Raw genomic sequence first — 9,361 nt, 5'->3', positions numbered from 1 at the left:
TTTTTTTTTATTATAATTTTACAGTGTTGAGCATAATCTTGTATCGATTTACAATTTAAAAACTCCTTGAAAAAGTTTTTTGCAATAACAGGATCCTATTTGCACAAATTCACAAAAGCAGGACCCTGGTTGAAAGAATGTGACTTAACGTTTATTTTATATTCACAAATTACGAGTAATTTTTTCACAATTTTACAAAAACGGACCTTTTACAAAATGTCTGAACAGAGGATCAACACTGGGAGAAATTTAAGTACAGTAGAACCCCGATTGTCTAACGCTCGATTATACGGCACTTCGGTTATCCGACAGACGTTACGTTCCGACGCATTTTTTTTTTTTTTTTTTTTTTTTTTTTTNTTTTTTTTTTAATCTTTATTACAGGTAATATTGTTGTGTACTCCATTACCTTTCTTGTAAGGAGTTATAAACTCTGGTTGCAGGAAAACGGAAATTGAACAGAAAACAAATATGTAGCGAGGATTTTTTTTCCCGTTGTATTGTATCGTTCTTCATAACAGAATAATAAAACAAAAGAAAAAACCTTCAAACGGAAATGATTTAGGAGAAAGCTGGAAACCGTTTGAAAATTTAGACTTAGATAGCTTGAGGTTCTATGAGGTTCTTAACCTAAATATAATCTAAAATATAGACGGATAGATTTTCTTTATGGTTTGATTGCTATAAACTTAATCAACTTGAAAAAGTCATTGAATATCCTATAATTTCTGAATTAAATCTGCTGAAGGTATCAGATAATCGGGGTTCTACTGTATTGCTATCTAGACCAGTGAGGTATTGTTTTCAAGGTATTTTACTGCGCTGAATTCAAATTTAAATTGAAAGGGTTGTATGAAAGGGTATTAGACTTGTATGTAAAAAGAATATATATATTATTTTATACCTATTTACAGGTTTAACAATGATGTCTAGATCAATAAGGCACTGTTTGCTGTGAATTTTTATACTGAATCGATTGAAATAAAATACAATTCCATAAGGGTTTGTTTGCTTGTTTTTTAATTACAAAGGTTTTCACGTTTTTAATTATAAAGACTACTGTTTTGACATATATTTATTTATCTGATATTGTTATGCAGACAAATAATTTATTGCACGAATTTCGGCTTATGCCTATTTACACTTATAACAATGATAGATACAGAAATTAGGTATTTTTCTTCAGTTTTTTTCTTCTTATTGACCGAATCTATATTTAAAATAAAATATAAGTCGAAAAAAAATTTATATTTAAGAAAGTTGGAAATGTTTTTATGCATAAAAATTGCTATTTTTGTCTTATTTATATCTACTTACTTATCTAACATTGCTATCCAGCCAAGTAATGCACTGTTTCCTTCTTATTTATTTATGCTGAATTATATGAGATTTAACTCAAATCGAAGAAACAAACAATTTAGAAACTAAAAGCTTTGACTTTATGCATAGATCTTTTTACGCACAAAACCCTTAAAACGTCGAATAGTACTATCAATTTAATTTTGGATTTCATTACATTTAGCATAAAAAATTTATAGAAAGTAAACTCGCATTTATTCTAGATAGAAATATCAGACAAGTAGATTGAGATAAGCAAAAAAATTCTCCATGGTTATACAGCAAACAATATAACAATTATCTGATAGCTACGCTACGTCAAACAAGTAAATGGGTTCAAAATATTAAGAAACGTTCTTTTTCCAGGAAACATAAAGTAACTTCTAAACTAATAATCTTATAAACTTGGATTTGGTTCCATTCGATTCAGAATTGGTTTAAGAAAAGCTTTATTTGTAAGAAATATTTATGTTTAAGTGCTCAGTATATATGTTTCCGCCCCCCGCCCCTAGTGAATTTCGAATGAGGACAAACGCTCTTCTCAAGAGATAAGTACAAACTTCATAGATCCACAATGGGTTATAATAAAGGCTTTTAAAATTATTTGGCCTTGCAAACAAAAGATAGAAATTTACAGATAAAATGATGTTTAGTCAAAAAAAGAACGACCACTTCTTAAAAAACTCCTGTTTTTTTCATTTTGCAGAATTAGCTTCAACGAACAATAGCATTTTTATTTGAAAAAGGGTGACTAAACTGTGGCAAAATTACCAATTCCACGGTATCCAAAAAAAATCTTGCAGACTTTACCAGACTTCCTTTTTGAATATTTGAAATATTATTTTATTTGAGGTAGAACTTTTAATTTATTAAGTCTTAGAAAGTTTTAAATTTATTTTACTTACACACTTTATTTAGTTTAAACGGTCAGTCCATTTTTTTTTTTTTTAGATTTGTTCTATTTTAATAAGCGGGAAAAAAATTAATCAGGATTTTTTTTTTAATATTTTAATTTTAATATAATGGAATTTTTCTTTTTTTCAATTAACAAATTTCAAACTAATAACGTTTTAATTAATTCACAACATTCTCTTTGAATAATGCAGGTATTTCATCACGTATTTTGGCATTACATTCTCATTTTTTTAAACTTACTTAGTGCAACATTTGAATGGTGCTCACGTTCTGAAGTTAAATTTTTAAAACTTATTCCGCGTTGTTACATAACAATACAAAGGTTTTTTCAACTGGGCATCGGAACTGACGGAAACTATTTTTCTTGAAAAGCTTAAAAATGTGTTTATTTTTCAATAGTTTATTTTTAATATTAGCGGTTGACAAGCTACGTTTTTTGAGACACGATAAAAAAGATATGTTGGAACACGTGATAAAGCAGCTGTAAATGCAAAGGATTAACTAGTTTGTTAAAAAAGAATGGATTGCATGAAGTCAAAATACTTAACTGAATAAAATGGAGACTGACGTATACCAAGGGATTATGTTCATGTCGTATGTTAAACAAATACAGTCACATTACCGTAAGTAGGACGAAAAATCTACGTTTTATTGATCAGAGGCATTGACGACCCAAACCTATTTTGTAACAACATGATCACAACTGAAAATAGCTCAGAATTACAGAATTCAGAAAAAACAAAACGATACGTAATTTCTACTCCACAAATTATTCAACATACAACATTTAAAATGAAATATTTAGAAAAGATACGACTGTATGGTGTTAATAATATTTCTCAATGTTAATAATAATTGTTTCTAAAATATAACAGGTGGCGCTCTGCGCAGTAATGTAAAAGGATTAATTGTATTCAGTTTTTCTCTATGGCACTGTGCCATGAACATTATTCCTTGTTTTTGTTATTAATCGAGTTGCTAAAGAGAGTTTTGTTTTTTGTTGTTGTTCTTTAAATCATCAAATGAATCGATTATTCAAACCAAATGGCACTCACTTTTATCAATTTCTCAGTCTCAGGTTGGTGCGCTAATGTTAAATACGATGATCTCGGGGTTTTTGAGTATTACAAACGCCTTTAACATAATATATTTATAACAACAAAAACAAGGCACGATGTTTATGGTACAGTGCCATAGAGGAAAACTGCATACAATTAATCCTTTTACATTACTGTGCAGAGCGCCACCTGTTATATTTTAGAAACAATTATTATTAACATTAGAAATTATTATTATTATTAAAAAATATTTTTAACACATGGTACGAAGAAGAAATGATCCCCTTCTCCCTTCAAAAACACCCCTTCATAGTTTAAATAAACAGGTTTTCTACATCATTAGCATCTATGTCATTATATAAATCATTAACATTTGTGTTCTTTAAATAAAACTCATACTAAGTTCGACGAAATTTTTGAACATCCTTTTTCTACATAATAATCACAACAAAATCTCAGAAAGAATCATCTCAGAAAGATACAATTTCTAAATTCGTCAATCAAGAATCTTAAAAGTTTACAATAAATCAATAATAACTTTAAAATTACATTTTCTTAAGCAAGACACTATAAGATCGAATTTGCTAAAGTTTCCAAAGTTAACATTCATTTTCTTTTTTTGAAAAAAGCATTAAAAATAGTTTTAAAATTTGATACAACTTTTCTAACATTTTTTAAGATATTTTCAAGTCCGTTCAGAATTACTGACTTCATGAAGCTTAACCTCCTTTTACGAATTTTCAATTGTTGGAACACAGAGCTCTCTGTACTATTCCAAACCCATTTCCCTTTACTCCCCAAAAAAGCCGGTACAGATATGAAGGTGGGTCGAACCCCGGGGAAATCTGGGGATCAAACCGCGGTTCTTCACAATTAAAGTTCGGCGCCTTAACCACAGGGCCATCGCGACTAAAAATTAATCAGTATTATGTTTTATTTTACGCTACTGCTCCGATACAGGAAATTTATTAGGTGAAATTTTTTATCTGGTTCCTTTATTTAGAGCATCAGTATAGCAGACAGGACCGACAATTGAACAGCCGACCCAATTTTTGATGATCAACTACGTAGCCTCGAAATTTTGAACCCAATCCAAAAGACAGGGGAACTCCTGGATCAAGTAGAGGGGGAAATTTTCCTTCGTGGAAGAATTTTTGATGGAACTAACCCGCATTTGCGTTATATGGTGAGGAAAACCACGAAAATATCCCACATCCCACGATTAGCCTCACGGGAATGTGACTCTTATCCAGGATCTGTCTTCCATTAAGGATATTTCACGTCAGCACTGTGGTCGGTGCAAGCCGGATGCGGAAATCATATCGACCAACCACCGGTAGGATTCGAACCCGGTTCACCTCATTGGTAGGCGAACGCTCTATCTCCTGTATCGCCGCTGCTGATCATATCATTTAGAGTTTTTCAGAAATTATTTTCCGCGCTTTTCAATTTGTAAAATCGCAAAAAAAAATATTTTTTTGAAAGAAACAAGCAGCACAACTAAATACAAAGCTAAAAATATGATAAGAAAATTACTGACTTTCTCAAGAAACAAAGGTACTTATCCCCTTAAGGCTGATAAGTTTATATCCTCTGAAAAAATTTCAATAAATCCCACTGATTTTCAGAAAACGAAAATACATTTAACTTTTTCAATTAAAATTACAAAAGGAAATCACAAATACACTCCCTTACGGCAGTATTTAGTAAAATATTGAAAAGATAAAACTAATACGTTTAAGGAAAAACAACCGTGCGTTGTAGCAAATGCGGTGTTAAAGGATTGGTAAGTGGGAGTACTAAAGTCGTAAAGTAATCATAGCATAAATTGTTATATAAATGAAACAATTATTTAACCAAGCTCACAGTAATATTTTAGCAGCCTCTTAAAGAACTGAAGTATTATATTTAAAACAATCGGTGTTACTATGCACTCCCATCTGATTTAAGTCCTGATTATAAAAGTAAAAATCGTCCATTTTTCTTTCCTTTTTTTTTTTTTTTTTGAGATTATGAAGTTTCAGACATTGATCATGAAACAAAACGACAAATAAAAATATATATCTCAAAAAATATTACCCTTCTTCAAAGAAAAACTTAAAAAATCCAGATTTTGCAAAACTAATTTATAAAAGTGCTTTTTTTACTTGAAATTTTGTGCTTTCGGGTTGTAAAATTAAGATATTTGGTTTTAAAATATACCCCACAAAAAATTTTAAAAATATTCACTCTATATATGAATATCACCTAAAACTATTTTCCAGTTTTAAAAATAGTATTTAAAATATTTTAATAAAAGTCAAATTGGGATCCCCTACAGGGATTAGTGCGATATCCAGAAAACAGCAATATTAGTAAACTTTTTTAGTACTATTGTATAACTTACAAACTATTACAATGCAACACTTTGATGTGTCTCGATGTTGCATTTTATTAAAGAAGAAAGGTTTTGCTTATGAAATTGAAAATTAATTCCTAAAAGTTGGAATTTATTGTTGTTTTCTCTGAAGATTGTGTTTCATGATTATAAAAGTTGGAATTTATTGTTGTTTTCCCTGAAGATTGTGTTTCATGATTATAAAAGGGAACAAAAATTATAAAATGTAATTATTTTGGTTGTGCATTTTATTACATTAGGAAACAAATATATTTTTCTAAAATAGTTCTATTTTATTAAGAGAAATGCATAATAGATAATATCTATAAGAGAAAATAACAATTCAAAGTGTTCGAAATTAGTTTCTTTTTCAGAAGTAACACCAAGTTTAGTCTTAATCGTAATAATTAAGGCCCAGATTTTGATGACATTTGCATTTTTTCTACTATAGAGCCTTTTTTTAGATTTATAAGGCATTTTTTTTTTTTTTAATTTTGGGGTGTATTTTGCATTTTAAAGCATTTAAGTTTTTTGTTCATTTTTTCCGATTTTTGGGGCATTTTTATTACATGAAAGGCAAGATTTGTCTTGATTCAGAAGATGCTGCGTCAATTAAGATAGCGTGTTGGCCTCTGATAAAATCGAAGGAAACTTAGCATTTATCAAGTCTAACTTTGCTATTGTGTCCTCGACAATTACAAGCTTGGAGAAACAAGAATTGGAACTTTGCGATGCAGTAAATTATATTGACGTAGTGAGTCAAGTGTTGCTAAAAGCAAGGGGAAAGTGTAACAGCTAAATTGAACAAACTTTTGGAGAAGAACACTGGCTTCCAAACAATGAAGAAAATCTCGAGGATATTAACAGGTGAAGCAACATATTTTCAAATTGAAGAAGAATTGTCAGTAAGTGAGACCGTCTTTTTCAAGTACGCACCAATAACATCAGTAGACGTTGAAAGAAGCTTCTCCAGGTATAAAAATTTACTTTCAGACAAGAGATGCTCGTTTACGTTACAAAATATCAAAAAACATTTAATAATCCAATGTAATTCTGACATTTAGTAATATTATGAGATCGAAGTTGTTATATTCATTATAGTTTCTATACAAAATGAAAATTTTCCTTTTTTTTTGTTATTTTAGGATATAAAACATATTTTTCAAACTTTAATGAACGTAGAACAAGTATTGCATTGCTTCATATTTTTTGAAATGACTCGTGATAATTTTAAGGAGCAAAACATTGCTTTAGTTCAATATTTTTACGTTATTTAAGTCATGTCATAAGGCACTTTTAACGCAATTTTCGCATTTTTAGAGCATTTTTTGCACTTTTTAAGGGCATTTTTTGCACCTTTTAAGGGCATTAGTTGAGATTTTTTAGGTCATCAAAATCCGGGCTCTGGTAATAATTAATATTTCCACGTAAACATCTTTTACTGTGAAGTTATGGGAAAACTCGACAGACACATCTTCTATCAATAAAAGAAAAAAAAAGGAAAGGCAAAATACTAAATTTAAAAAACAAGAAATTACTACTACTGTACAATTATTTATAACCCTTGAAATGCTGCAATTTATTCAAAAATACCAATACAATGTAGTTCAAAAAAAAATTATAAACAATTAAAGAAAACGATCATAAAAAATAAGAATTGGCAAAAGTTTTTTTTTTCTGATTTTAAACCTTCCTTTGCTATTAAATGCGTCAATGTGCAATGTTATTCATAATTTCTAAAATTTTCTTAAATTTAAGAACTAAAAGTTTGTTTTCTTACTAAAAAAGTATTTGCTGAGATTATATTGTACTTTTAGATGTATTTCCAATATAATCTTGCAAAGATGTTGCCGATTGTAATAATTTAATCGATCGATTTTAAAATTTGAAAGTAAACAAATAAATGAATTTATCAAGCATAAAATATTCGTCACATAATAATTATGCAAATAGTAAGACAAATTAAAAGTATGACTTATTCTTTTATAATTCTTTTTAAACTTAAACATTGGGTAATCAAACTTAGAGTTTATTACTAGCAACACAACTTCGTTTATTATTTGAAGGCAAGACTGAATGAAGCAAGAGTTATATCATTTATGCCATTCCAACTAAAACTTAAATAAAAAACTAAGACAATTCTAGCCCTGTTTTAAAAATACTTATATCTTTACAATAAAATTGCCTTTAAAAAAAACTGTCAACTTTCTTTTGTTGTAAAAAGTTCTGCGCACTGCTACGTCTAACCCACACAGCTGTAACAAGATAGAAACGTTCCAAGTAAGCAGAGAAATTTCGGTACCTAATTTTCCAACACTCTTCATAGAATATATGTTTTTTTTTATAGAATGTAGAATTACAATGTATAGAATGGAAACTTAATAAATCGAAATAATAAAGAAAACAATCTCAAAAACATAGGACAAAGTTACAACTTCCATTTGCTATACGCATTGCGAAATAAAATAAAACGTAAAAGTTAAATTTATGAGCGAACACTATCTTAGTACTCAATAAAATTTATGATAAAGATCGAGAAATTTCAATGAAACAACAAATGCAGAATATTAAACAAAAAGTACATTTTTTAAAATCTTAAACTGCTTTTACTTAAGACAAAAATCAAAATTTGTGACGTTACCCTAATTATTTTACATGCAAGAAATATAATCTCAATCCATAAAAACATCTGCTTCCAAAGTAAGGTAAAAAAAAATAATAAACAAAAACTAAATAAAATATATTATTTTTACTGTAAACTTTTTAAATAAAGCAGTATAGTTTATTATAACTTTACAGTTACATAAAAAAAAATCTCACAAACCGAAAAACATTTGATCAAAATGTTTAATAAGTATTATGCACAATTTAACTAATATCATGTATTAAAAACATTTGATTCCTAAAAACATAATTAATACACTTCTATATCTAAAGTACGGAAAATTTTGTACTTTATTTACTCAATATAAAAGCATGATATAAATAAAAGAGAAAAAGTCTACATATGTAAAAAAAAAAAAGGGGGGGGGGGNAATAAATAAAAGGAGAGAAGAGAAACACGTGTACTCACGATAACTATTTACTGAGGATTTTTCTCATCATTAAATCGAATTCATCAGATTCTGATAATTTGGACTTGTATGTAAATAGAGGAGATAATTTCTCAGATTTTTAAGGAATCCAACACACTAGTCTACACAATAAACATTTACATTGAACTCAAACGTCACACATATTTGTATTCCTTTGAACTCAGATCGGTAACATACAATTTCCAAACAAATCAAATTACTTTAAAATCGGAACACATCACATCCCGCTCCGAGCATAGCTGGAAACAACTATGAGATTTGCGTAACTGCAGAAGATCGTTTCCCTTTTGGCGCGGTGGCCATGGCAACCACTCTGAGGCGAAGAGAACAAGGTTGCTTGGCGTCTTTTGGCGAGTAATTCTCAAACTCGTTATGTAATCATCATCTACCTCTGACGCAATACCAGTCCCAAAATAAGCTTATTTAGTGCGCATTAAATTTCCCGGGTTTATGCATTATCTCAATTGTTACCGCGGATTTCTAATGGATAAAATATTATTGTTAAATACTATTAAGAGGAGGCTATAAGGCGGGAGATATATTTCATGGCAAATTTTGTTTATCTCCGTAGGTATTTC

The 9,361-nt window shown here is 29.3% G+C and overlaps 1 protein-coding gene across 5 annotated transcripts in view; it reads right to left on the bottom strand.

The window, feature by feature from the left end:
- LOC107445918 (hypoxia-inducible factor 1-alpha) overlaps positions 1 to 9,117 on the bottom strand; it is a 220,060-nt gene extending 210,943 nt beyond the window's left edge. For 2 of the 5 annotated variants that reach the window (XM_016060416.3, XM_071183495.1), the window contains exon 1: positions 8,762 to 9,052. The gene's annotated coding sequence lies outside the window, so the exon portion shown is untranslated. Of the gene's footprint in view, positions 1 to 8,761 lie in introns of all 5 variants that reach the window. The other 3 variants (XM_016060415.4, XM_071183493.1, XM_016060417.3) reach the window with 3 other exon arrangements.
- Positions 9,118 to 9,361: the final 244 nt, after the last annotated feature.

This window comes from Parasteatoda tepidariorum, chromosome 7 (genome assembly GCF_043381705.1).
Source record: "Parasteatoda tepidariorum isolate YZ-2023 chromosome 7, CAS_Ptep_4.0, whole genome shotgun sequence".
Classification (NCBI taxonomy): domain Eukaryota; kingdom Metazoa; phylum Arthropoda; class Arachnida; order Araneae; family Theridiidae; genus Parasteatoda; species Parasteatoda tepidariorum.
The sequence above is the reverse complement of the archived record's forward strand: the minus strand, read 5'-3'. Positions and strand labels throughout refer to the sequence as shown.